Source organism: Corvus kubaryi, unplaced genomic scaffold (genome assembly GCF_017639235.1).
Source record: "Corvus kubaryi isolate FWS band 111438036 unplaced genomic scaffold, C.kubaryi_AGA036_p1.0 split3-73, whole genome shotgun sequence".
Classification (NCBI taxonomy): domain Eukaryota; kingdom Metazoa; phylum Chordata; class Aves; order Passeriformes; family Corvidae; genus Corvus; species Corvus kubaryi.
Window position 1 is genome coordinate 42630245 of NW_024582091.1, and position 26538 is coordinate 42656782.

General features: G+C 36.6%; 1 long non-coding RNA gene across 1 annotated transcript in view; it reads right to left on the reverse strand.

Annotated features, from left to right (window-relative positions):
• Positions 1–19623, reverse strand: part of LOC121659160 — a 66865-nt gene extending 47242 nt beyond the window's left edge. The window contains exons 1-3 of the long non-coding RNA XR_006014185.1: positions 19531–19623; positions 11646–15664; positions 2223–2390 (exon numbers count right to left, since the gene is read on the reverse strand). This is a non-coding gene — a long non-coding RNA (uncharacterized LOC121659160). The remainder of the gene's footprint in view (positions 1–2222; positions 2391–11645; positions 15665–19530) is intronic.
• Positions 19624–26538: the final 6915 nt, after the last annotated feature.

The window sequence follows — 26538 nt, forward strand, 5'->3', positions numbered from 1 at the left end:
TAGGCTGTATTGTTACTCAACATATATGACAGGAGAAAAGAGTGATAAGTAACGATGAATTTGGATCATTTTGATAGGTCAAACTGAATTCCTTAGGCTTTGTGAACAATAGACTCTTTTGCAGCCATGGGTATATATCTGAAGCAGAAAAGGAAATCCTGCTTTAAAGGATATTCATTGCCTATAGACAAGATACTTTCAAACCAAAGGTTTTGCAACAAAGCAAATGCAACCTTCCATAGTTAGATAGTGAAATTCTTTCATTTACTTCCGTAAATGAAATTAGTGAGACTATTACTAGAAACATTCAATTGGCTGCTGTGGGCTTGAAAATTCATTTCAGAAGAGAGAAACTAAAACAAAAAGCAGAAACTATGAATAAATTCAGGGTAAATATGACATAAAAGCCAACAAAACTTGACAAAAATATAGAACTCAAAATGTGACTTAAAGCATAAAATTTTTTAAAATCACTCTATTCTATTTGCCCTCTCTGAAAAGATTTACTTTGAAAGAGTCACTAAGGTGAGTTCACATGTGAAATAAAAGGGCACAATAAGATCAGATTTTCATACTGCACAAAATCAGACTGAGTGGAAAGAATTGTATTTTTCCACCTAGAAGATAATTAAATCCCAGTATAACCTATCAAAAGTTGTGACGAAGTCTCTATCATTTTAAATCGACTGCACAACTTGATAAAAATATTCCATTCTCAAATCAAAAATTAATTCAGTAAAGTTCTCCACCTCATATTGTACTAAAAATGAGATCCATTTCTTTAATGGACTTTTCAGGCTTTTATATCTATAAACATTGGCTTCTAATGAGATCCCTGTAGCAAATTATTCATTGACAAATTTAGTAAGATTAGTCTATATTTAGAAATGTACTAGCAGTCTCATAAGCTATTTCATATGTGGTAACACAATCCTTCCTGTGTAAGCTAGAGGTCATGCTATATAACTTACTGTTTTAAAGATTGGCTATTTGAATTACCTTACATAGACGCATATCTCTAATTTTCCACAATATGTATCCCTTCCATGTATTTTTAAACATGTTTTCTAAAGTCTTCAGTGAACCTGACTAGGAACTCTCCTGATTCAAGACTATTTAGGTAATATAAAGGAAGTAGTGTTGCAGCCATAAAGTGTCCTTTAGTCCTGTATTTCCAAAATTTCTCTCTCTAGCTTTCATATTCTTCATAACATATTGAAATGATCCACATATCTTCAATTTACATGATTAATATAGTACAGCTGTGGAAGTCCAAGGATACAGGTAAGAAGGAATTCTTCCAGAGTCAATATGTCCATTAGGTCTCTAACATTTCCAAAGAATAACAACAAAAAAAATTTGAGGACAAATATTATCACTTGGAATTTTCAACACTCAGAGTTTTCATCTCTCTGTTCTATATGGAAACTTGAAATACTTCAGATTCTTTTAAAGCTGTGTCTTGAAAATATATATTTTTTACTAGGTCAATCCATTCCCATCTACTATATTTTCCTCTTTCAAGTTTTTTGTGTTTTGTGGTTTTGTGGGTTTTTTGGTTTTATTTCTCATTCTTTTTTTAAGTATGTGTCATCCCTAGGAAAAAATTCTATAAAAGTCTGAGATAATTTTAAGTCTTACGCAACGGCTTTGTTCACTGCTTGCTGTCAAGCCATGAACAGCATGAGTTATATTTAAGAAAAAAAAATCTAATAATGTCTACAAAATATATAATAAATGAAATAGATAATAAAATTTTAGTTTGGACATTCATGATGGTAAAACAAATACAAGGATACAAATAAAAAAATATAAGGATTTATCTTCATCTCTCAAACTATAGAATATATGTATATATATTTACTATATAATTCCATATCAAGTCTTCAAGAATTATAATAATAGGGCATAGGTCAGGTTTCCCAAGGGATTCATGATCCTACACATGGATTTCTTTTGAAAAATGGAGTCTATCTACAATGTGTCCAACTAGTTTGTTTCTTCATTATCTGGTCTTACAACTGAAAAGGTTACCTTTAATATAAAATAAACCCAAAACCAATCAAATAAAAACATCAATCAAACAAACAAAAACACATATAACCAAAAGGACAAAATAAAAAACCAATCCCAAACACCCTCAGAAAGCCTCCCTTCCCCTTGTCTCTCCTGCCAGATTTTATTTTGAGATTTCTGATGCTAGATTCTTCCTTATAACTCACCAGCCCTCAGAGAATTCCCTGTCAGAAGGTTCCCAAATGAGCATCATTAGGAGATCAAAGTTTTCCAACAGTTGATCTGTTGCTTAGTTACCAACTCCCTGGAGCTGTGACTTGACAAACTGCTTTGTCCTGAACAGAAGTCAACATTTTGTCCAAAGGGGCTTCCACCTGAAAAGAGGATCATCATATTTAACAACCCATGGTGTCACCTTGGATCACCCTCCTTTGAAACTGCAGCATGGAAAACATTCCAAAAAAAGGAGGTAAAAAGACGACAGAGAGAGACACGTCCCAGATACAAAATACATTTTACAGTCTTAACATAGAGACTCATGGAGCATCTACAGTATCAAACAGAAATAAAGAGTTCTGCACAGACAGATTCACTGTGTCATATCACATTTGAGTACGAAAATTAAATTCAGCCTCCTGAAGCTCCAAATGTGAAGGACATTCAAGTCAAAAGTTCTGGCACAGACTTAACTTAAATTTAATAGAGCACTGTTTAATTTAAGATGTTAACATTAAAAAATATCTGGATGGCACCCAAGACATTATAAAGCTATGATTTGCTAAATATTCATCACTTTGTACATTCTCTAAAACCATCTTTCCCATGCAAATAATTAAGCATTTAATTTTTAAAAATTGTGTCCTGAGAACTAGCAAAAAGTCAATTCTATGTTCCCAATTCTGAATGCAAATATGGAAAAGAAAGCACTTACTACAAAGGGATCATAAAATTTTTTTCTACAGAAAGGTCAGACTGGACAAAAGAATTTTCATGTCAATTTCACCCTTTATGTTCTGCTCAATCTTCATCTTGCAAGAGGGATGAATTTTATTACTTTACAAAATGAAAGCCTATTATTTCTGCAAGTGATTCTTGATCAATAATAAATTTCCCATATAGTTTTATTTGAGGTCATTTGATATCTGAGCATTTGTCATTCTTTTAAAACTGAATTAAATAAGATTTAAAATAAAATCAAATGCCTCCTTCCAGTTGTTTGTTCATTTCTGGTTTTGGTTTTGTTTTTTTTTTTTAAGGAAAAAACCAGTTTAATTCATCAGGAAAACTGTCAAGGAAAGAATTATGCATTATGTGCATATGAACATGGATCATAACAATGCATTATACATTCATGTTAAGCATCCATATTTGATGATAAAAGAAAACAAAGCATACTAAATATTCTACACTGACACAGATCTACATATCTATACATACCACAGAATCACAGAATATCTTGAGCTGGAAGGGACCCAGAAGGATCATCGAGATATACACATAGTCATGCACAAATACATGTGTACATATATATATATAATCTAGCATTACAGATTTGTGTGACATAAAAGAGCAATTCTCAAAGAACCCAAGACTTTAAACAGCTTCATCAGTTTTTCCATCTCCTCTCCTTATTATCTTTCTAATCCTTCACATCCCACCCAAATATTTTTAAAATATGCTTATTCTGTATAATTTACTTCGATTTCTCAAAATTTTGGTAATTGTTTTAAGGAGGCAAACAGACAAAAAACCCCACCCCACCAGAAACATTTATCTGTCTTTAAAATTCATAAAGGTTTTTCTTCCGCAGTCCTGTAGGATTCATAGGCTTCATGTTTTTCTGCTTTCCTTTTCCAGGACGAAACAATGGTGTATGTCTGAACTAGAAATCAGAGGCTTAGTGTGAAACTAACACCAAACTGCAATTAAATAGAGAAATAATGCTCAATTTTATTCAAATGAAACCCATGACATGACAAATCTCTAAACAATGGCAGCATTATCTTGAAATCAAACTGTGGTGAAATTGTCTGATTCTTTATGCTCAAGTATGCCAAGAATTCAAGAGGCTGCACTTGTAGGGCCTCCAACCTCATTGCAGAAATGAACAATTACTTGACTAAATCCAAAGTTTTACCATCAAAGAGGAGCAGATGACGGATTGCACAGCAGCGTTCAACAGTCAGCATCTTCTGAGCACCTTCCCTTGTCTATGGCACAGAAGTGGCTAAATGTGAAGTGTTATAACAGAGACCCATTTGCAGGTTGACTTCTATCCAAACTGGCAATTCTCAAGCAGTTGCTACGGGCAGACAGATGCACTTCTCAGGGATTGCAAACCTTTGGAGAGCACAGTAGTACAGGATGACATCTGCAGGGGGATCTTGACTGGTAAAATGGTATTCATGGGCTGTTGTGTAGCTTCTACTCAGCAGGAGGGAGAGATTTTCCAGTCCAGAAGAATGTCTTGGTTGCAAAGCTGAGACGATGCCAGGGCAAGGTAGCCCTGATGGGCTAGGGCAAGCCGCCAAGGCCGCATTCTCATGCAGATGTGAGCCTGTCACTGTGCAGTGACCTGAAACTGGTACAAGGAGAGCAAATGTGGGCCCCTTTCAGAACGACTGGTCTTGCCCATTCAACTGCTTGGAGAAATTAACTCTGAACTTTGATCATATTTCTTAGGGAAGGAAAACTGATTAAGAGCTCCCCCCCCACACTGAGGTAAAAACCCAAAAATGTCTAAAACAGACTCAGCGGCACAGTCCATGCCATATTCTTGCACATGTTTCCTGTGTAAAGGCTTCTCGTGAAAGCACAGCTTCATGTTTCGAAACTATTTTATCAGCTGTGTAGAGAAGGGAAGTTCTAACAGCTGCCTACTGTAGAAACAGAGGCCATTTCATAGCATTACTAGAAAAATCTTCAGCAAAAAGCGAGTTAGGGATGAGACAGTGGCTCCCACATCCTCACTGTGATTTTGATAAACTGAAGGTGCCATTCTCTGGGGAGGAGTAGGAAACCAGAAAGCAGCGTTTCAGAGAGCGACCTCCACAAGTGTAGTAGTGGATGTGTCACAGTGCATCCCCGCACTCAGATCTGGTACTCTTTACACAGTTTGTTGGAGTAATTCAAGTTTTGGTGAGGATTCCAGAGATAAAAAGTAATATTACTGGGAGAAAAATCCCATCTTCAGCATATCTTTGTGGTAGAGTGTTCTGCACAGTATTTTCAAAACTCACACAATTGGATATGGTTCATGGAGCTGGACATGGTTCATTAGGCAAGTGCTTATAATGGCCTCCTGTTACATCTGCTGAAAGTAAAATGCTTTGATCTTGCATCCAGGAGCAGATTTTGAGACTGTCTACAATATCATGCATGCTGGTGGTAATTTACCCTTAATTTTCCCATTCAGTTTGCATTGCAAAGCAGCAGGGAGGTTGGCTTAACTCTAAATGCTGTAGTGTCAAAAGAATCAGTGGGATTCAATGCCCATATTCATGTGAATTTCTTCTCTTCATATTTGAAACAGAAAGATCCTATGTTTGTTTATTAACATGCCAGAACCCAGCAGACAGCCAAAAACTCTAGCAGCTTCCTGAATCTTTATGAAACTCCTGAATATTGATTAAAATCAATTTATCATTTTACTTATCTTGCGCATTCATTTGTATGTGCCTCTATCTGGTAAATCAAATTCCATATTAATTACTACATTAATTCATTATCACTCCCGTCAGTATATTGCTAATATTTATTGACAAGCCACTTCATTTTCAGCTCTCAGTGGAGCTTCTGATACGTGGTCAACATTCTGTTGTTTAGGGGTGGTTTGATTTTTTTTCCTATATTTTATGGGTATTCATTTTGCTGGAAAAACCCAATTTTTTTTTTTATTATTTGTTTCCAAATCCCCAGATTAGTCTGGAACCAGAAAATCCAGGAGAGTTTTTGTTAGTTTTGTTTCTATAAAGCAGATTATTGCATGCATCTGTTGTATTTTATGTTCAAAATGGGAAACAAACTAAGCATCAGTCTGAAAGGTCACAAGATACAATGACTCTTGTTGAATAAATTCCTTTGATAAACAAATGCAGTCAAAAAAACACAAGTTGAGCCAGAAGACTTTCTTGCTCAGGAACAGATATTCCCAAGGAGTGATTTTAACCCCAAGTAAATGGCAGTCTTGATGGTTTTTTCATCATAAAGAGGACTTTCCTATCATGGCCTCCAGACTCTTCTCATCATACAGACCCTCAAACCTCATCTCAACCAACAGCAGTCTCTTCTTCAGCAACAGGGTCTCTCAGCTGGACACCAGGTGCTCACCAAAGCCACTCTGTCACTCCCCTCCTCAGCTGGTCAGAGAAGAGAAAACGTAATGAAAGGCTTGTGGGTCATGATAAGGACAGGGAGAGATCGCTCACCAATCGTGGGCAAGACAGACTTGACTTGGGGAAATTAGTTTAATTTTTCACCAAGCAAGTCAGAGTAGGATAAAGAGAAATAAAATCAAATCTTAAAACACCTTCCATTTGTGCCTCCCTTCTTCCCACTCTTACCTTTATTTCTGATTTTCTCTCCCTCATCCCCCCCAGTGGCACAGCGAGATGGAGAATGGGTGTTGTGGTCGGTTCACCACATCTTGTATCTGTCACTTCTTCCTCCTCAATGGGAGGACTCCTCACATTCTTCCCCTGTTCCAGTGTGAGGTCCCTTCCACAGGAGATAGTCTTTCATGAATTTCCAACATGAATCCTTCACACAGGTTGCAGGTCTTCATAAACCTCCCCAGAGTGGGTCTCTTCCAGGGAATGCAGTCCCTCAGGAACACACAGCTCCATTGTGGGTCCTCTGCAGGGTCACAAGTCCTGCCAGAAAACCTGCTCCAGTGGGTTCCTCTCTCCATGAAGCCATGTGTCCTGCCAGGAGCCTGCTCCAGCAAAGACTTCTAACCTTCATGGCCACCTTTGGACATGTACCTGCTCTATGGGAGGGTCCCTCGCTGGCTGCAGGTGGATATCTGATCCACCATGGACTTTCACGAGCTGCAAGAAGACAGCCATGGTCTGCACCACAGGCTTCAGGGGAATCTCTGTTCTGTGCCTGGACCAGCTCCTTCACCTCCTTCACTGACCTTGGTGTCTGCAGGTCTGTTCCTCTCACAAATTCTCACTCCTCTCTGCTGTTCTGCAGCAGCTTTTTCCCCTTCTTAAAACCATTACTGTTGGACTCATCCTTGGCCAGTGGCAGTTCTGTCTTGAAGCCAGATGTCAATGGTTTCATTGGACACAGGGGAAACTTCTCACAGAAGCCACTACTGTAGTCCCTCACTGACAAAACCCTGCCATCCAAATCCAATACACCTCCTTCTCAGCAGTTTGCAGTGGGAACCTGGCTACACTTTTCTTCCTCTCTTCTCACTAGGAGGGACTGTGAATGATTTAGATATATAAAAATATGACAGCCACTTAAAAATACATACAAACAAAATCCACCTCAACAATAAATTAACTACAATCTGCTTCATAGTGAAGGGCAGGTGGCAGAGTTAGTTTTAATAAATGAATTAAATATCTGTTCTGTAAAATATATCTTTGAAGTGCAAGTACAGAAACATGGAATATAAACCTACTGTATTCTTTTGAATTTTTCATGGTGGCTTGGAGGAAAACAAATTAAAATAAAAAGAACAATATAATTTGAAAATATTCCTTCTGGTATTGTTTCACTGGATTACTGTGAGGGTAGTAAGGCACTGGAACAGGTTGCTAGAGAAGTTCTGGATACCCCTTCCCTAGAATTGTTCAAGACCAGGTTGGGTGGGATTTTGAGCAACCTCAATGGAAAGTGTCCCTGCCCATGTCAGGGGGTTTGGAACTAGATGATCTTTAACATCCCCTCCAAACCAAGCCATTCTCTGATTCTCTGATTGTCTTCATTTCCTATGCAACTCACTGGTAAAAATCTAAACAGACTAAGACCTGTATTTTGAGTGTAGCACTGGTCTTCATAAAGTAATTAATACACTATTAATTATATCCCACAATTTTATGTCTTCCTAGTCTCCTTAAAAAAAAAAAAGACCACCAACATTAATGCATCAAATTTTAATTAAGTAAAAAAAATCTACTTAATGATAAACATCATTACTCCTGAGATTTACTGCACCAATGCAAAAGGTGAAATTTTAATAATACTTAAAAATAAAAATTCGGGATCTGGGAAAGATCATTCAGCACATGACCAATGTGATTCATTTTATGACCACTAGAATGTATTCACAAACTACAGTGATGAATAGAAGCTATAAACTTGTGGGAATCAGGAGCCCAAATCTTACTTCTAAATGCTTTTAAATTCCCCCTGAGGTTATAAGCTCTTAGGGTTCAAACAGCTATTGTTGAATTCATTTCACTTTCTATAGGCATCTGAAGTTGGTAGTCTGCAACTAAGATAGTTGTCCGAGGATCTTTTTAGCAATTTTAGCCTTTCTTGGGGAGAAACTTGAATTTTTCAAAGGGCAATTGGTCCCATGCAAATATATATATGAATGGTGATACGCCTTGTCCTCTCTGAACTTCTCTGAAGGGTGAATATCTTAAGCTTTGAGTATTTATTTTTCAACAGTGAGATGAATTTCCCTATGACTGAACATATACTACTACTTTAAAAGTCCTTAGGCATGAACTTGGGCAACACCACTGCAATAATTACAGTGGACTTAATTACATTGACTTTAAGCAGATTCTTGCCAAAATATTATTATTTGCCAACCCAAAATGTTTTGCTGAACTGCATCATGTTTCTACTTCAGTCTAATTACAGAGTTGTTATTATATAATGTATAAGCATGCAGTTACTCACTCACCAGCAACTTATTTTTAAAGGACCACCTCTCTTGCAACTTAATCAACAAGGTCTGATCCTTCCCAGCCTAATTTTAGGTAATAAAATAATACCTCTGTAGACTTGAATTACTGTCTAGAAATGCCATGTCTTTTCATTGTCTCCTGAAGAAGGTGAAAGAGGGAGAAAGCGGGGGGTATGTAGGTCCTTAATTTGGTTTTGTGTAATGGTGAACATGGATGGAGTGATTCCAGCCAAATGTCCACCTCAGGAATCACAAGAAAAACAAACACAGCTACCAAAATATATATGATAGTAAGGTGGTTAATAGGATTTCCATAAACCAGGCCTTTTATAATTTGTGCTATCCCTAAACTGCAGTGCAAGTCATGAAAATTGAAGCTTCTGTCTCAGTCTTGAATTTTGTTTAAAAAAGCCCACTGCTATTTGTGCTTGCCTGAATTTGTGCTCCTGTTATGGAACTCTGTCTACTCCGCAGAGGATGTGGATCTATGACAAGTCTCATTTTGGAACCTGAACTCTAACAAAAAAAATCTTTAGTGGGTGATCAGCAGTGTTAAGTCAAGACAACTTCCTAAATACATGGGATGTGTGAGCCTGCAGATGTGATGTGTTGATATCAGTGCTGCTGAGGTCAATGTTAAGTCTACCTGCTTGAGAGTAAGACTGATGGAGTCAGAGCTTGTACCTGTATTTGGCATCTGGGAAAGTCAGATTGCAGTCTTACAGAGAAATGAGTGGTACCATGTAATCAAAAGCATTTCAGACACACGGAGGTTACAGGAAATGTGATTGTAAAACCATAAAACAACAAAATGTGACCACCACAGGTATAATTCTTGAAAATACATCTAAACTATCTATTAAAACTAAATATCATTAAATTTAGCCTACTAATAAAAACAAAACTGAGTAAAAACTTTTGCAGAAAGATAACATAAATCAGAAGCTTCTGTGACTTCTGATAAAAAAAAAAGTAGTCCAGTTGTTAAATTTTGTAACCCAAATGCTCTACCATTGTGATGCAAAGCTCACAGATGAAGTCAGCACAGTGAATATTTATTACACTAGTTGTATTGGATAAAACACAGCAGTCAGCAAAAGTGATAATGATTAACTTACTTTTTGGAAAAATTATTTTAATTTTAATAAATAGGTTTCTACCAATTTCCCAGTTCTTCTCTGCCCCCTTATTTGGATCACCAGGTAAGGTTTCAGATTTTTGAAAGGTTATAGTCCAGAACAAGTGACAGCTGATCACTTTAACAAGTTAAATTAGATGGAAGAACCTGGTTACTTCATTTCTATATGCCTGCAGAATCTCTCCCTGCAGAACCTAATGACATTGATAAATGCATTTCTTTATCAAACATTAAGACACACATTTATTTAAACAAGTACTATCCATGTTTCAAAAGTTCTGAAGGTGTTCAATTCCTTATTCTAGTCACCACTATTAACTGACTGCTACAGAAGTGACCAAAATAGGTGCTGATTTTTTAAAGTCTGGCTAGAAGAAAAGAGCTACACTTATGAGCAGTGTCACACTTGCAAGGGTTAGTAACTAGAAAAACCTCACCAAGTAATTTACACTCCTGGGTATATGTTTGGACTGTGAACTCTTAGGCCAGATTATCTTGATTTCCCATTCAGAATTCTTATGCTACTTTCTGAGAACAGAGGAGGAGGCAAACATGTCTTTTTTGAAACAAATAAATGGAAAGATTAGAATTCCTTAGTGTCTGGATTTTTTTAGAAAATACAAATATTTTTGAGAGTAATTAATTGTTTCTTGGGCCCAGTAAAATCTTTACTCAGTAACAATGACTCGCTGGCAGATTAGCTTCAGTTTTTTGACCTGTCATGATTGTAATCCATATTCAAATTACACCAGAATTAATTCAGGGAAATTGCAATAGTTTCAATGCTGTAATGAGAAAAAATTTAAATCCATCATTCCAAACTGCTGTATATGTAATATTTATTCCCTATCGTTTGTTTTCCAGCAAGGAGAAAGTCCATACTCCATGTGTATTTCCACATGAGAAACAAAGTTTCCACATTCAAATGCAGCATCTGTATGTTCAGTTTTATTTTGCTAGCCAGGGTTCATTTCAAAATTATATCTTTTACAGTATTATAGAAACAAGAACATAAATCAATAGAAAACTGGAAGCATGCCTCTTTAAGTTTATTTATTTTTTATTTTTTTCTTTGTCATTGGTAGGACACTGTCCTACTTTGCCCTGTTTCTGAAATGAGCCTTGTCCTGCTGTTTCACTGCATGTTCCCAAATGAATAGAGTTACAAGATAAAAATGGAATTCCTGAATATGCCACAATGCAGAAGAATACATCTCCTTTTTAAGTTCTTGTAATGAATTTTCTAAAAATAAAACACAATGAACACAATTTTCTGAACAGTGAGAGATTTGTATCGGAATTACAATTTGAGCTATTGTACGTTTTTGCCACATTTTCCCGAGGTTTGTTACTTTTTAAACTGATTTGCATGTAGCATGAAAGTTACCCAGCTGTTCGGATGAATACATTACTTTTGGTTTTCAAACACACAAAAAAGGAAGGAAGAGTCTGTGTGTGTGAAGGAAAGGAAAGGAAAGGGGAAACAGACTGGATTATATATTATGCTCTATATAAAAAGGAAATATAATCATACAGGCAAAGCAGAAAAAAAGGCAGGGAGAAATACTCTTGGCACATAAATGAGTGGTAAAAACCTTTCTATGCTGTGGAACTTACTTGTTAAGTAGAGCTTACTGAAATCTGGGAGGTGGTGAAGGACACTCTAGAAAATTAAGATCGTCTTAGCTTCAACAGTTCTGAAAGCTGGTATTGTTGGCTTAAAGAAGACAGAAGATAAAGGTCTCTTAACATGTGATAAAGTTCTAAGGCAGTGTCTAACACCAAGTTAGGAAGCAGAAAAAACACCCTAGGCCACTATCTGCTGCAATTTTTTTTAAGGAATTCCTGCACGATTTTGCTAATCTGTTCCCAGATATTACTAACTATTTGTGCTGTATTCTAAAAATCTCCTGAGAAAATATCCTTTTTAGATTAAGACTGAATAAAATATAGATTTTAATTGTTCTTCTAGCTGGGATCAAAGCCTTATATATGTGCCCATACAAGACTTAACAAGAGTCAGGGTCCTGTTTAAAATTGATATTATTGCTGTATCACAGAATAGCTGTGACAGGAAGGAATCTCTGGAGATTATCTAGGCCAATCCTCTTCTCAAATGTTCATCAAGACCATGTTTAGTTGAGGTTTTAATATTTCTAAGGATGCAGGCTTTAAAACCTCTCTGAGAGACCTGTATATGACCTTGCTTTCAGTAAACACATTCTAATTTGATTTACAGAATATATTTTTTCTAATGTTTAAAGGGAAGTAACTTTACTTCCATTTGAGCCTATTGCCCCTTGTCTTGGCACTGGACACCACTAAGAATCTTGCTCTGCCGTCTTTACCTCCTCTGGTCTGGTATTTTTACACATTGACATAATCCCCCTGAGTGTTTTAAACTTCAGGCTGAACAGAGCCATCTTTCTGTTTTGCTTTGTGAGAGAAGCTCCGGTATCTAAATTTTTGTGACCCTTTTCGAGACTCACACCATGTCTTTCTTTATGTCTCTGGGGAGCTCAAAACTAGGCCTAGCACTACAGATATATCTCACCAGGGCTAAGTGGAGGGGAATGATCATTTCCTTCATCCAACTGGAAAGATTTCTCTTAATGAAGCCAGAGGCTGTTGACCTTTGATGCAAGGGTACATTGGTGTCTCTTGATCAGCACAGTGTCCATTCAGACAGAATTTCTGCACTACCCCCTGGGCTATATCTCTAGTGACTGGTCTCCAACTGGACTTTGTTTTGCTGACTGAAAGCCTTGAGCCTGACAGTTTAGTAATAGCTTCTTTGTTTCAAGGCCTGGTTTGCTGTCTTACATACTTTGGTATCTGGCTCTGTTTTTCTTGTCTGATTCAGTCCATCTCTGTCAATTTTTCTAGACTTTGTCTAGCTTTTCTAGACTTTCTGTACTTTGTCATTTTGTTTGTAAGAATATTATGGGAGACAATTCTGAAAGGCTTGATGAAATCAAGATAAACAATGCCAGCTACTTGTCAGCCCTTGCCTACAGAGCTGGTCAATATACCATAGGAAGCTGTTGGATTGGTTAAGCATATAACTTAATAAATTCATGCAGACTAATCCCAATTTCCTTTTTGACTTTTATATGTTTGGGAATGGCTTCCAGGAAGATTTCCTCTCTCACCTTCCCAGGGACTAAGATCACAGAATCACAAAATGTTCTGAATTGGAAGGGACCAACAAAGATCAAGTCCAACTCCGAAGTGAATGGCCCATATAGGGATTGAATCCACAACCTTGGTGTTATCAGCACTATGCTCTGGCCAACTGTGCTAGTCTCAGCTGATGCTGACCGGTCTGCAGACCTTTTAAAGATAATTGAGTATAATCTTGCAATGACAGTGACCAACTTCCTCAGGTCTCATGATTGCATCCCATTAGCTCCTATGGATGAGCACACTCCTCACGTGTGCTCAGTTTGTTTAAATGTTCCCTGACATGATCCTCCTCCACTGAGGGTAAGTCTTTCTTGCAATGGGATTCCTCACTTGACTCAAGGGGCTGAAACTGTTCAAGGCAAGTTTTACCAGTAAAGAACAGTGAGTGAAGGTGTTCACTCTTCTCCATGTGCTTTAAGAACAAGTATGAAGTTCTTATGCAGAACCTAGACAGGTTCCACTTTTCTACTGCTAATTTCCATCTGATCCTCCCTTCCTCACCCCCAAGTGAAAGGGATGATTTTCTTCTCTGAAATTATGGGTAAGTTAATTCTGTAGTGAATTCATATCTCAGCAGTCCAGACACACATTTTGTATGGATGACTATATTTGTTTTTCTTGGTCAGCAGTCTCCATATGCCTGGGTATAGCACTTCCTATAACAAAAGATAGCTATTAGAGATAGAATAAGTAATGAATATGAGCAGCAGTTTACTCTATGAGTCACCAATATAAGTATCTTTGATATACTAGCTTTAGTTAGCCTAAGCAGAAATTAGAGGAGTCAGGGACTTCCAAGGGCAAAAGATTAGAGGAAATGTTCCAAGTAGCCAATATGCTTTCCCCTTATTCAGATATTCAGATGATGACAAAATGTTACAATCATAATTATACCTGGATTAAGGTGAAGCACAGGTTCCCACATAAATATTTCTGAATTGTTTTTAAAATGTCACTGCTGAACTTCTGTAAAATAAGTTCTCAACCTAAAGAGAAATGTCCTTGTTAAGTGCTTCTTTGAATTTTACTTGTGGTGTTACATATACACATCCTACAGAAAACAATTTATTTCTTTCTGTACCTTTGTAATCTACACAAAAACATAAATGATTTTGTTACACATATGTTGTCATACCGAATGATTTGCCGTGTATGCACTTTTGCATTCACATTTCTTCTTTTGGCTGTTCAAGTATAATTTTTTCAGCCACTATAATGAAGATGTGGGGGTTTTCCATTTGTTCTGGTGGGCTCCTGGATTGATTGTGATTAATCACCTGACCTCTGAGGAAGAGAAAGTCAAGGTGAAAAGTGGATAATGCAGATTTGTCAGTAGGATTTTTTGCTTCTTAATATTAATTTAGGATCTAGAGCTTAATTTGAGTTTTCACTTACTGGTTTCAGGTTCACATCTGGTAGGTTTAGAAGAAGAGGCAGCTGCGTCAATGGGCCATTTAAGTTTTTGATCTCAGACTAGTTGACTCCAAAACCTTAAGAGTGGAAGAAATTTTATGTAAAAATAGAAATGGGCAAGAAAAATTTTTTCCAGACAAATTTCAAAAGTTTCCCTTTTTCTTACTGAGACAAAGCTGACCTTTTCAAGTTTTCAGTGAAGAAACAGCCATAAATCCAAAATAAACAGTACTGCAATAGCAACATACTCAAAAGTAGTGTTATGCCTGGTTGGCAGCTGAAAACTCATGTCCTACAAACCAGTGCAGTGATTTTATTGTTAAAAAGCAGGTTATTTTAGAGACCCTAAAAGAGAAGGGGTAAGGCTAGTGGGAATGCAAAAGAACCACTGGACTAAAACAACCATTTTACATAGATCTCCAAAACTGAAAATAAGGATAGGAATTCTAGAAAAAGTGCACAAAGCAGTAACAGTGTCATCTTTGCTATGAATAAATTGAATGTGGTTTCTCTGGTTATGCCTAAATGTTCTCAAAAATCCCCAGCAGAGAATGCTGTAACTCTCTGTAAGATGAGTAAACTTGGGCTGCAGAAGACATTACACATGGAGTGGAAAAGGAAAAAAACATATTAGGGTGCTCTATAACTTGACCTATCATTCTTATGTATAATCAAGATGTATCTGGACTGTGAACCTAGATCACAAAATTATTTCCAATTTTTAAAAGACATTTTCAAGTTCTACAGCTTTAGAGTTAGCCTTGAGAAGTACACAGAAATACAGATTTTCCAGGATATTCAAACATATCTGTAAAATGAATACTCCTAAAGAATAGGGTATTGATTCCTTCTTCTAGAGTCTTGAAAATATGGTGATATTAAGTAATATGGATCTAGAAAAAAAATGTGATAAGTGAAAACAGTCACAGGAACGTAAATTCCAGAGATTGATTTCCTTCTTTCCTCCCTTCCTTCCTTCCTTCCTTCCTTCCTTCCTTCCTTCCTTCCTTCCTTCCTTCGAATTGGCAATCCAGCTACTAGAAGTGAAGGGAGAAAGGAAGAATTATGACAATCATTCTTGGATGAAAAACTAAAATTAAGATCCTAAAATAAGAGGGAGAGAGAGGAAGAGAGACAGATGGCAATAAGGGGTGTGATGAGAAATATGAGGGAAACCAGGAGATATTCCATTTGCACCTTGGTCCAGAAGAAAGAGAACCCCAAGAGGGTGCAGCTTTAATAAAAGCAGATGGACAGTTAGAAGACTCCCCAGGTCAAATGATGCTTCAGTTGTGCATATGTAGGCAGCAGAAGGCATAAGAGATAAGGAAAAAGATATTCATTATAGACAAGAAAATAGAATTTAAATTAACCCACTAAGGCTTACCTACCCTTGAAAAAGATGAGGGAACATAGCTTATAGGAGATTCATATGATCACCCACAGAAGCAGTATCCAAGATTGTGGGGTTTATTTTAAGATTAGCTTGGGTTTTTTTTTCAAAGTAGATCTACTATTTAATAATCAAGAATATCATCTTTTGTTTTTCTAGAATAGCTGCACATCATTTTCATCATTGCCTTGGCCATGTAATGAGAACATCAGGGGAGATCTGACAGGAAGTATTTTGCTCCTAACTGAGAAGCAACAAAAGGGAGCAATGTAGTCTTCCCAGTGGCCTCTCCACCCAAAATGTCACATGACAGTCTCAGGATTCAGGCCATGTTTTCTTTGCTTGTTTCCCAGCAAGTGAGTCTGAGGACCAGTAATGCCTCAGGTAATGCCTCTCATCTGTAATGTTATGCTTCAGGAGAGAGATTCTGACAAACTTATCTGGTACCACTATGGCAAACTGCAGGTAGCAACCAAATAGCTCTTGTATTCAGGAATGCCAACAAATATCTTTGGAGTGGAAAATGTAAAATGAAGGGAAAAATTAGAAAGAATAGTAATAAGAGACGTAGCAGGGTAGAAAGAATCAAAACTCTAACACAGGACACCAGAAAAATTATCCATATGCAAACATTTGGAACAAAATAAGGTACAATGAAGGAAATATTATTGGGAAAGCAAAGGAACTGAGGGTATCTTCACTTTCTCCATCTATCTTGATTGCCTTTTTAGGATAAAGGAAAGAGCTGAGACAGTCTGGGGTTTATTAAAATCCTCATTCAATTTTCCTTTGTTAATTAAGAAAAATCAAGGAAGAGATACACAAGCTCTATTTGATTAGAAGTATTTATGCAACTTTATGTCCTAACAGATTGCATTTCAAAGTCATCCGCAAAGTCATGAGTGCTTTAAAGTAGTTCTCTTCTGATCTTTTAGATTCAATTATTCAGACTTTTTTTTCTGGAGATGCTAACATCACATCACATGCAGAGTCTGTCTCATATTTGTCCAACATAGTTTATAAGACAAGGCTTTAACCTGGAACATTTAAGCAGTTGTGCTTTGCTTTTATGCAGCAGCCAGACATTCAAGCTGTCATCTTCATTAGCATCAATTCTCTTGTGTTCCTGAATCCCAAAATCTTTCTCTGCAGTATCTGCACCTCCCAGTGCTCTCCACAGATGAGTAAATTTTCACTAGATAAAGAGACTAGTACATTCAGGACTAGATCCTAAGCATTATCATCTCTTCAGTCCCTTCTTCATATTTAAATAGATAGATAGATATCTCTTAGGTACTTATCTCCTCTTAAGTAGGTAACTCTTCCTTTGTTACAGTGGGTAACCAAAGTGTCACACAGAGAGACACGCATGTTCTATCAGTAAAGTATATAAGCCTGCCTAAAACGTAAAAGATCTACTTTATACAGCCTAAACTTTAAAATCATGCCCAGCAGTTATGCCTGCTCCCTTATCACCTTTGCAACTCCTCCTGTCAGTGTTATTAATTTTCCCGCTACATTAATTTACCCACAATTAATTACTAATTTTAAACAGATTCTTCAGTGCCATCTATACATTGTTGTGAATTTAGGGTGTCCAGTAGGTTACGCGTGGGTAGATAATTTTGTCCCCCTAAACAGATATAGAAATATGTAATAAACTTCATTGACATGCTCACAGTAATTTATTTTCTCTTTCTGTGCAATTATAGGATAAAAGCAGTAGGATCAAACTTTTACTTAGGTATAACTGAAGGTATAGTTAATCTTACAGATGTATTTAACATTCAAATTCCTCTGTCATAGCTATGGCACATTTTTTCTGTGCAAAGCACCTGTCTCAGATACCTGTGGAATTAATATTGAGTAATTACTCAGAAATGCAAAAGCCACAGTGCCTTTTTCACTTTTACTATAGGGATACCAGCCATGGATTCACTTGGGAATTATTAACCTTCCTCATTTAGTGTATAAAATTAAACCAAGAGATAACAAAACTTTGGAATACTTTCTTGAGCCTGGCAACAAGCACTACGCTGAGCTTCTTTTATCGTAAATCAGCATAACTCTTTGTTTCCTTAAACTTGCTGACATTTGCGTCCCCAGCTTGTTAATGTTCCAGAGGTGACTCTCAGAGCTGCAGTGTGTTTCAGCTTTTAGCAAGGCACCTGGGTTAAAGTCAATTAAAGAGGAGATATTCAGCAGGTCTTCAAATCAGACCTAAGTATTAGAACCATTCAAGAAATGTATGCTTTTATCTGAAAGCTGGATTGAAATATAAATATTTCATTTTGGGTCATTTTTTCGTTCTGGTTTGTATAATTCTTTTTCCTTTTTATTGAAAAGAAAACCTAATCACTTGGGGCTCATGCAAAATATTTTGTTCAGTCTGAAACAGAATATTTTATTTTGGCATATTTGAAATAAAAGACAAAAGAAGCAACATTTTAGACACAGAAAATGTATCCTAATTTTTCATTTTTGTCTAATAACCCAGTTCTCAGGGGATTAATATAAAGTTATGAAATGCACAGGGTCAAGACCTTTCTTGATGTAAGGATCTGACCATTCACAGCACATAAAGCAGTCTCAAATATTTTGGTAGATGTAGCTCTCCCTCAGTCTTTTCTGTCAGAGCCATGATATTCTGCACAGACTATTTAAATATTCATGGCACAAGAGGATAGCATAAAAATGACTTCATGGCCTGCTTTTTCAGGTGTTCTTCTGGGCAGGATACATTAATTCAAATCCCTGCTCTGAGTCATCCAAAAATAGAACTGCGAATTTGAAGGGTTCCAGCACCTCATTTTTTGGGGAAAAGAGGCTTTGTGTAACTGGATTTTATGCCAAATGCTTATAAGCTGTCTCCACATTTCAGAATGCTCTGTCACTCTTATTTGGGACAGTAAAAATTTGTCTCTGAGCTGTGTTTCTCAGTGAGGGACTGATTTATTGACATTGTAATATCCAGCTATACTAGGTATCTTTAATAAAACGTATATACTGAAAAGAAAAGGCATCAGCCAATGAAGAAGTTATTCTTACTTATCAAATATCATAAAAACTTGATAATACTAAAATTTTTCTCAGTCTAAACAATTAGTACTCCAGTTTTCTTTTTTCTTTTTTTTCCCTCCTTTATATGGTATTTTAAATAATCGTCATGTAGAATAAAAGAATAAGTCCTTCTAATCACATCCAATGCTGACTCTGTTTCAAAGGAAGAAATTGTTCTGAAGCTCTCTGTAGAGGTCTGAGGCAGTGTTTGAAAAACATAGTTTTAAGTAAATGCCCAAGATGTGTATATTTTGGCACTTTGACTAATGTCAAATATAATTCTACACAAGTTAAGGAAATTGCATTTGTGTGCATGCAAGAGAGACATGTTGCTACAGTGGACCTCATTCTATAATCTCTGGGACAAGGAAAATATGCAATGGGATCTGATGGGGAAAAAAGGCAACTTTGAAACTGAAAGCATCAGAAAGTAAGGAACAACAACAATACCTGGAAGATATTCCACTCCACCAGACATTAGAGGTCTTCATCAGTAGGACTGTTATAGAGCTTTGCTGCCTCTTGAAGTCAAGACTTCCTGGTAACTAGAGGAAAGAATAATTTTTTGGAAAATTAGCTCTTTGGCTGAGCAGTTGTGAGGAAGAACAAAGTCCCTGACAAGAAGTGGCTTAGATATTTTTGTAAGAGTGGTAAAGGACTGTTGCACAGGTCCTCAGGTACCCGGCTTCCTTAGCCATCATCACCTGCTCTGTTGGAAAAGGATCCTCAGAAGAGACTGTTCATCTCTGCTGTGCCAGAGGACTTCCTTCCTCTCCTCTCCTCTCCTCTCCTCTCCTCTCCTCTCCTCTCCTCTCCTCCTCTTCTTTTTCCCTCACTCCCTCCATCTCTAGCTCTCTCTCTCTGCTGCCTTTATAACTTTCTCCATTAACAATCCATGTGTGCCATCAGCTATTAGCCCTGCTAATATAACCGTCTGCAGGTAAATCTGTCCTGACATCTTTTGTGCAATCAGACCTGTGATTAGGATTGTAAAAGTGGCAGAGATATAATATGGTAGATGAAAGATACTAGAAAGAATTTTGAACAATAATGGAAAAAAAGCTGGAGACACAATATTATCACACAATGAAAGACTAATAATGCACTTTCAGAAGAGAAGATTTGGAAACCAGAAACAAAGAAACCAAAGTCTGAAAACGTGATTCAGATTTAAAGGCAATATTAAAAATCCTGATATGATGAAGAAAATAGCAAAAGGTATTAAGTATTCATGCCCAACTGTTTCCCTTGACATTGCATTTGGTTATTTTGTTTACCATCCATCTGAACTGCTTCTTTTTGACAAATTTATTAAATGAAGCCTGAAGAAAGGGTCTGTTGCTTATCTATTTGATCATCTCTATAAAAAATGCATATAAGTGATCTCCCTTTTTCCACCTGAATTTCATTTCTTTTGTCATCCATCTGAATGGTTGTAAATAAAGATGAAATAAAACAAGTTTGGTATTATACATTTTATTTTCTATTTACAGGTTTCAGATTTGAGGCTAAGGCTCAAAGTCTGAAAGAAGGATAGAGCAGATTTTCTATTTTCCTATTCATAAGCAGAAGAATTGGATATTTCTGAAGCACATGAAGCAAATAAAAGTCTCTTTTATTATTATTCATAACTAAAATTCTGGTCTATTTTTATTCTTACTGTAGCTTTTATAGAGAGCTATGCATCTGAGTCAGCACCTCAAAGCAAAACTCATTTCCAATTCATGACATCTCTGTTTCCTCCAATTACTTAGCTTCATTTCCTTCTTGTTTCATTTTTTCCCTTTTGACTCTCACTCACTCAGATGAAATTGCTACACAGTCTAATTCTCCATTTGAGAGTGATATATCATATTCTTGAATAGGCTTTAGTTTAACTAGCCTTTCTTTGGTTTGTTGTTTTTTTTTTTTAACTGCAATAATTACATGGCCTTGACATATAGAGCTAAAGTATAGGAAGCAAAAAGACTGTATGGGAAGAATGCCCATTGGTGCATTTTATTATGGCTTTTGCGGTCATATCTTCGAAGTGTCATTTTTCACTCTTCCTTCCCATACTGTTGTGCTGATGGCCTGTCAGGTTTCTAAATTTATCTCTTTCACGTTTTTTGCACTCTTCATCTTCTTTCAAAGCTTGATTCTATTTATTCTAGCTCCTCTACTTCTCTTACTTTTCATACTATATATAATTTTTTCTGCTCTACTGTATTATCAACTGTGATTGTCAACACTTGAGTTATTTTCAGCAATGTTAGGATCCAAGGCAATGTCAAATGTATGATTTTGTGTGCACTTCCTCTTTAAATCTCAAGGTACGCAGTGTTCTTGAATAGTAAGAATTTCCAGAGAGGATCCTATAAAGCATCTGACAGAAGTGCTAAGATATTAATTAAAAATTCACACTAGTATGTAAATATACGTCTAATCATTGCCTTTGCAGTAGATTTTCTTAGCATACATCCTGCACATGCCTAGAAACATGTAGGCACTTTCAAAGGTTCCAGTGCAACAAGGTTTTTAGTATATGCCTTGGGAGGTTGTTCTGTGAACCATCCAACTACAAAACACAAGAAAAAGATCCTCATCCAGATCTATGGGGAGGAAAATATTTTTTCATTATTTTCCAAAAAAAAAAAAAAGCCTTTGTTTTAATTATACTAGAGGAAATGGAGTCTCAAATGTTCAGAAAATTGCTAACTGAGTTTGTTCATGGTCCTCCACCATATTTGATAACTTGACATTGCTGCAGCCTCCATGACCACAGCGCTTCAGCATACGAAGAAAAATTGAAATATATTTTGTTTACTCTCAAAGCAAAGAAGAAAAAAGGAGTGTCCTGGATCTTACATATACTATTTTCCACGATAACTCTGGTTGGTTTTTTTCAAAAGACTCCTTTGAAAAAAGAGAAATGACAAGTATAGCAGTAAGTCTGCTACTAAAAATCATGCCCTCAATTCACTGGATTGGATATTCAAAAATAGATCACAGAAAAATATACCCCCTGTAGTACTGCCAAGGTCAGTGAGAGTTAAGACAATCTGAATAAATGCGGATTCCACAACTGAAAACTTCGCATTGTCCATCAACTACTTCTGAAGTTTCCCTTGATTTGAGCAAGTCAGATCATTGCTACTTACTTCTCTTAGCAAGTTGCTTCTCTCCAGACACTATTTAGTATTATCTGAGTGACACGATGACAACTGTATCAAAGTGCAGCATCTCTGGGTCAGATTCTTCAGTGAAATAAAGACAGCACTCTCAATTTACTTTGATGACATAACCAAGTATCCTAAAGTATTATTATTACTGCAAAATGGATATGCCAAATGGAGAGTGTCCAGCTGCTCAGAGGGGAATGCTTTCCAAATAGAGGTTGCCCAAAAGACTGACAAAGGCTCTCATTTGTAATTCAGCCAGGATTACTGGCAGATTTGGAAGACTCTTTTGTGGGTCTTTTGATTTGCAGACAGTAGAAACAAGGATCTCACCCCAAAGAATAATATACCCAATAATAAACCCAGAAGTAATAAAAAATTATTTGAGTCATCAAGCTGTAAGTAATCATGCAGTGGGAAGCAAGGAGAAGCTAAGTACAATTTTAGCATTGGTACAGCATATTGCTCACACTCGCTCTTAGTTCCATCACCCATTCTTGACCAAAGAAGACTTACTTTTTTTGGTTTTAGTTGTGATGGAAATACTTAAGTGAAAAACATCTGAAACATTTTCAGTGAATCTACAGAAAGATCACAGTCATACCTGTGTTGATTCTGCAGAGCTAAAAGGAGTAACACTAAAAATACCTTTATATTGGTCAGCAGCTCCAAATACCTAGAGGGAGCGCAGCTGAGTTAGGCAGTGCTATTTTTGTAGAGCCATTTATACAGAAGAATAGAAGTTCAAATATAAAGACGATGAGGTCATAGCAATGCAAAGAGTGAACAATTAAAATCTCTCAGAACTCTTTGAGGAGGATTTTGTGTGGGTAAGAAGTGAGCACATATCCAGCAACAAGCCAAGAATCTGTATCCAGTGGAATGGTGCTGGCAGCAGGAGCAAAGGGTGTCCAAAGTCAGGTGAACTGACACTCTCCCTGCACTCTAGGTGCAGGACTCCCATTAATAGTTAATGGCAACAATACACAGGGAACAAGGTGAGAACAACTCCTTATACGAGAGTTCAAGAAAGCAATTAAATCTGAATTCCCAAAGAACAATCTTGGCAAGCTTACAATTAGTTCTGATGTGAATATCCTTCTTCCCCAGTGTGTTTACAGTTACAGACACACAGCAGAGGCAAGAACTGTGGCCCTGATTCTGTAACAGTTTATCTGTCATGACTGAGGTATTTATATCTTCCTTGCACACCTGTACACAGTGTTCTGTAAATGGTTTTGCAAATATCATATTCCATATGCTTTATTATACATATGTTACTGTATTTAATACAGAGATGCATTACCCTGAGGATAAAGTGGCTTCTGTCATCTGGATATGTTTATTTTTGAAAGCTTTTAGCACTTCCATGGCTGCATGACAAGTTTAGACTATTAGAGTATATCCTAAGTGTAAACTGAGATTTGAAATCAAAGTACAACTTCATTTATTCAGTATTTTCTCTTCATTCATTTTTTTTCTCTTTCTCAAAAATGCCCACCAACTATTTAACAACCCACAGTGCATTGTACTGTTATCTATGAAAGTGTGGTTATAATAAATAACATTTCTTAAGATCACATGTACTCTCTTAGTGTTCTTCAACTGTGTGGGCAAAATAGGACTATAAAAATTTCAGTAGTCCATGTCCAACACAGTGCTGTTATTATTTATAGCATTTTGTGGGTCAGCTTGCTGAATACTGCAGATGTAGGTATGCTCGTCTGTATGTTTATATATGCATAAATACACATAAACAAAGGCAGGCAAAGATATATGTTAGTATATACCAAAAAAAACCTTCAATCTGTAAAGGGCCACCCATAAAACTTACTGTAACTTAAGTGCCTGACAACAGTTTGGGTTTCTGTTTTTCCCTAGTACTGTATTCATAAGTTTATAATCTCTGTTGTTTACAAAGCCACAGAACAAGTCACGACTCACTGACAATTCAGTATCCTCTCTTTTACAGGGGACACCAAGAAGAGAGTTAAGTGAGCTGCTTTTGCCAGCAATAAAACAGAAGTGATTCATCTCATTTTCCACTCAAAATATTGACTCTTCTTACTGAGAGGTTTTGGTCAAAATCTCTTCTGCTTTCAAAACTAAAGAGGCCTCTAAACCTATGATCTGCAGAGCCAGTAGACAAGTTAGCCTGTTTTTAGAGTAGTACCATGACTGAAAAGTCCACATTTTCACTGAATAAATGCCTATTTTCTATGGCAGCTGCAGGGGCTGCATGCAACTGGATCGCAGAAGGAACGATGTTTTTCTTCCCAACTCATGTGGCTTTCTCCATAGATTGTATAATCACATAGTCTAAAAATTTGTATAAAAGCTTGGGTGCAAATAAGGATAGCAGGACCTAAACCCAGTATTGAATAGCATTAAAAATTATTGTGATAAAATCCATGCTTCATAGCTATCAAAAAGAAAACTAGGACTCTTTGAATTGATGTAGAGCACAAAAGAAAATAATAGATTATTTTCATGCATAAAACAAAAATGATGCTTTCATTAATTAATTCCCTACATACTTACATTGGGTTGCAGAAAACAGTTTGAAGTTCAAAATTACCTTTTTTTAAGAAGTACAGTGGAGAAGAAAAAGGCAGATTACATTTCATTTAGGTACACCACAATTAGAAATGTGTGAATAAAATTTTTATTAGTAGTAAAAACAGTGAAAATATATTAAAATTTAGTACATGTATTATTTAATTTTTTTCTGCCATATCAGGAACTGTTTACCATAAAACAACATAATAAGCTTCAACTTCAATAAATATTGCGCTTTTAATTTTGATTGAACAACAAAAAAGCTAGGAAAAAACAACTCAATAAGAGCTTTTTCTGACATTTTACTAAGTTTCAAAAAAACCCTCAACTTTCAGAATAAAAATTAATATGCAGACCTTCAATCTGTTTTCTGTTGGCTTAAAAAGCCTAAAAATAATTTTTCAGTTTTCTCCAGTGGATCACTTAGCCTTGCCCAAGTTCAGCTGGTAATGAAATATTGCAATGACAGAGAAGTTAAAGGGAGTGTAGTTATGAACATTTTGGTAAATATGAGTGGAAAATCCCCAGCAACTTCCATCATTAATTATGTGTGTGTATATATATATATATATATATTTGCCTTCAAGGTTTTTTCTTGAATATCCAAGAGCAATATTTGTTGACAGTACCATTCATTTAAAGAGATTTTTTTAGATAATCATTCCGTATGGAAACCAAACTGTGAGATACAACTGGAATATGATACTGGAAACTTCATTCTACAAATTATAAGGCGCTGATGATTTTATATCAGCTTATAACTTTCCAAAACTGAAAGTCTGTTCTCTTGGAAAATTCTAACTTCTCATCTGCCCATCATATGGTGAATCACCTTACCTTATCTGCTCAAGCTTTAACTCTTATTAGCATTTTCTGTCTGAGGTACGGGAAGATCTTCCCAAGCCAGGCTGCAGTTGTAACTTTGATATGAGCTGCAGACCACTTTTCCCCAGGCATACCAAGGGAAGGAGAGAAGGCAGAGGTAGGAGGCCCTGTATAACCACTGGTCCAGTGCACAGTGGGAAGGAGAACCCCAGCTCTGGGGAGGTTGCTTTACTTATGCTGTAGATAGAAAACAAAAGCAGCTTTACTCCATTGTACAAAAAAACCCAAGGCAAGCAGCAATGTCACTTATTAGGAGCAATATCTGCTAAAAGAAGTTATATACTTTTTTTTCTCTGCTTCTCTGCTGTTGAAATAGGAGAGAGCTCTAGTGAACAAGGAGTGGAGGTGTGGGACTGATGCAGATTGTCCTAAATTTCAGCAGCCTTTGAAACCAGAAGCTGGGTGTAGGCTACTTGAACTTTGCAGTCCGTAGATATTTGCATAAGTACCGTGAGCAGTTAATGCTTGGAAATCTTCCTGAATTTAAAGAAGCCTGTTTCCTTGTGTTAAAGGAATACGATACAAGCTCTTACTGTGCTAACACCAGCGTCCATTTCCATCTTCTTCACCAGAAAAATACCAACAGAGTTCACTAAGTCTTGTCTAAGGGTTGAGGAAGGGAAAATCCATTCACAATACAGTCTTGTAAAATGTGAGGAGATCACTCAAGACAGTGATCAAGATGATATGGACGTTATTTATAACTAATAAGATTATCCATAGACAAGAGAACTATTGAAACCATTGAGCCTGGAGGATTTGTAGGGTACCCTAGAACTGTGTGAAAGTCATGCTTTTGCCTTAAATAGAAGAGAAGGTATTATAAAACTGAGAATACTCTCCATATGTATCAAAG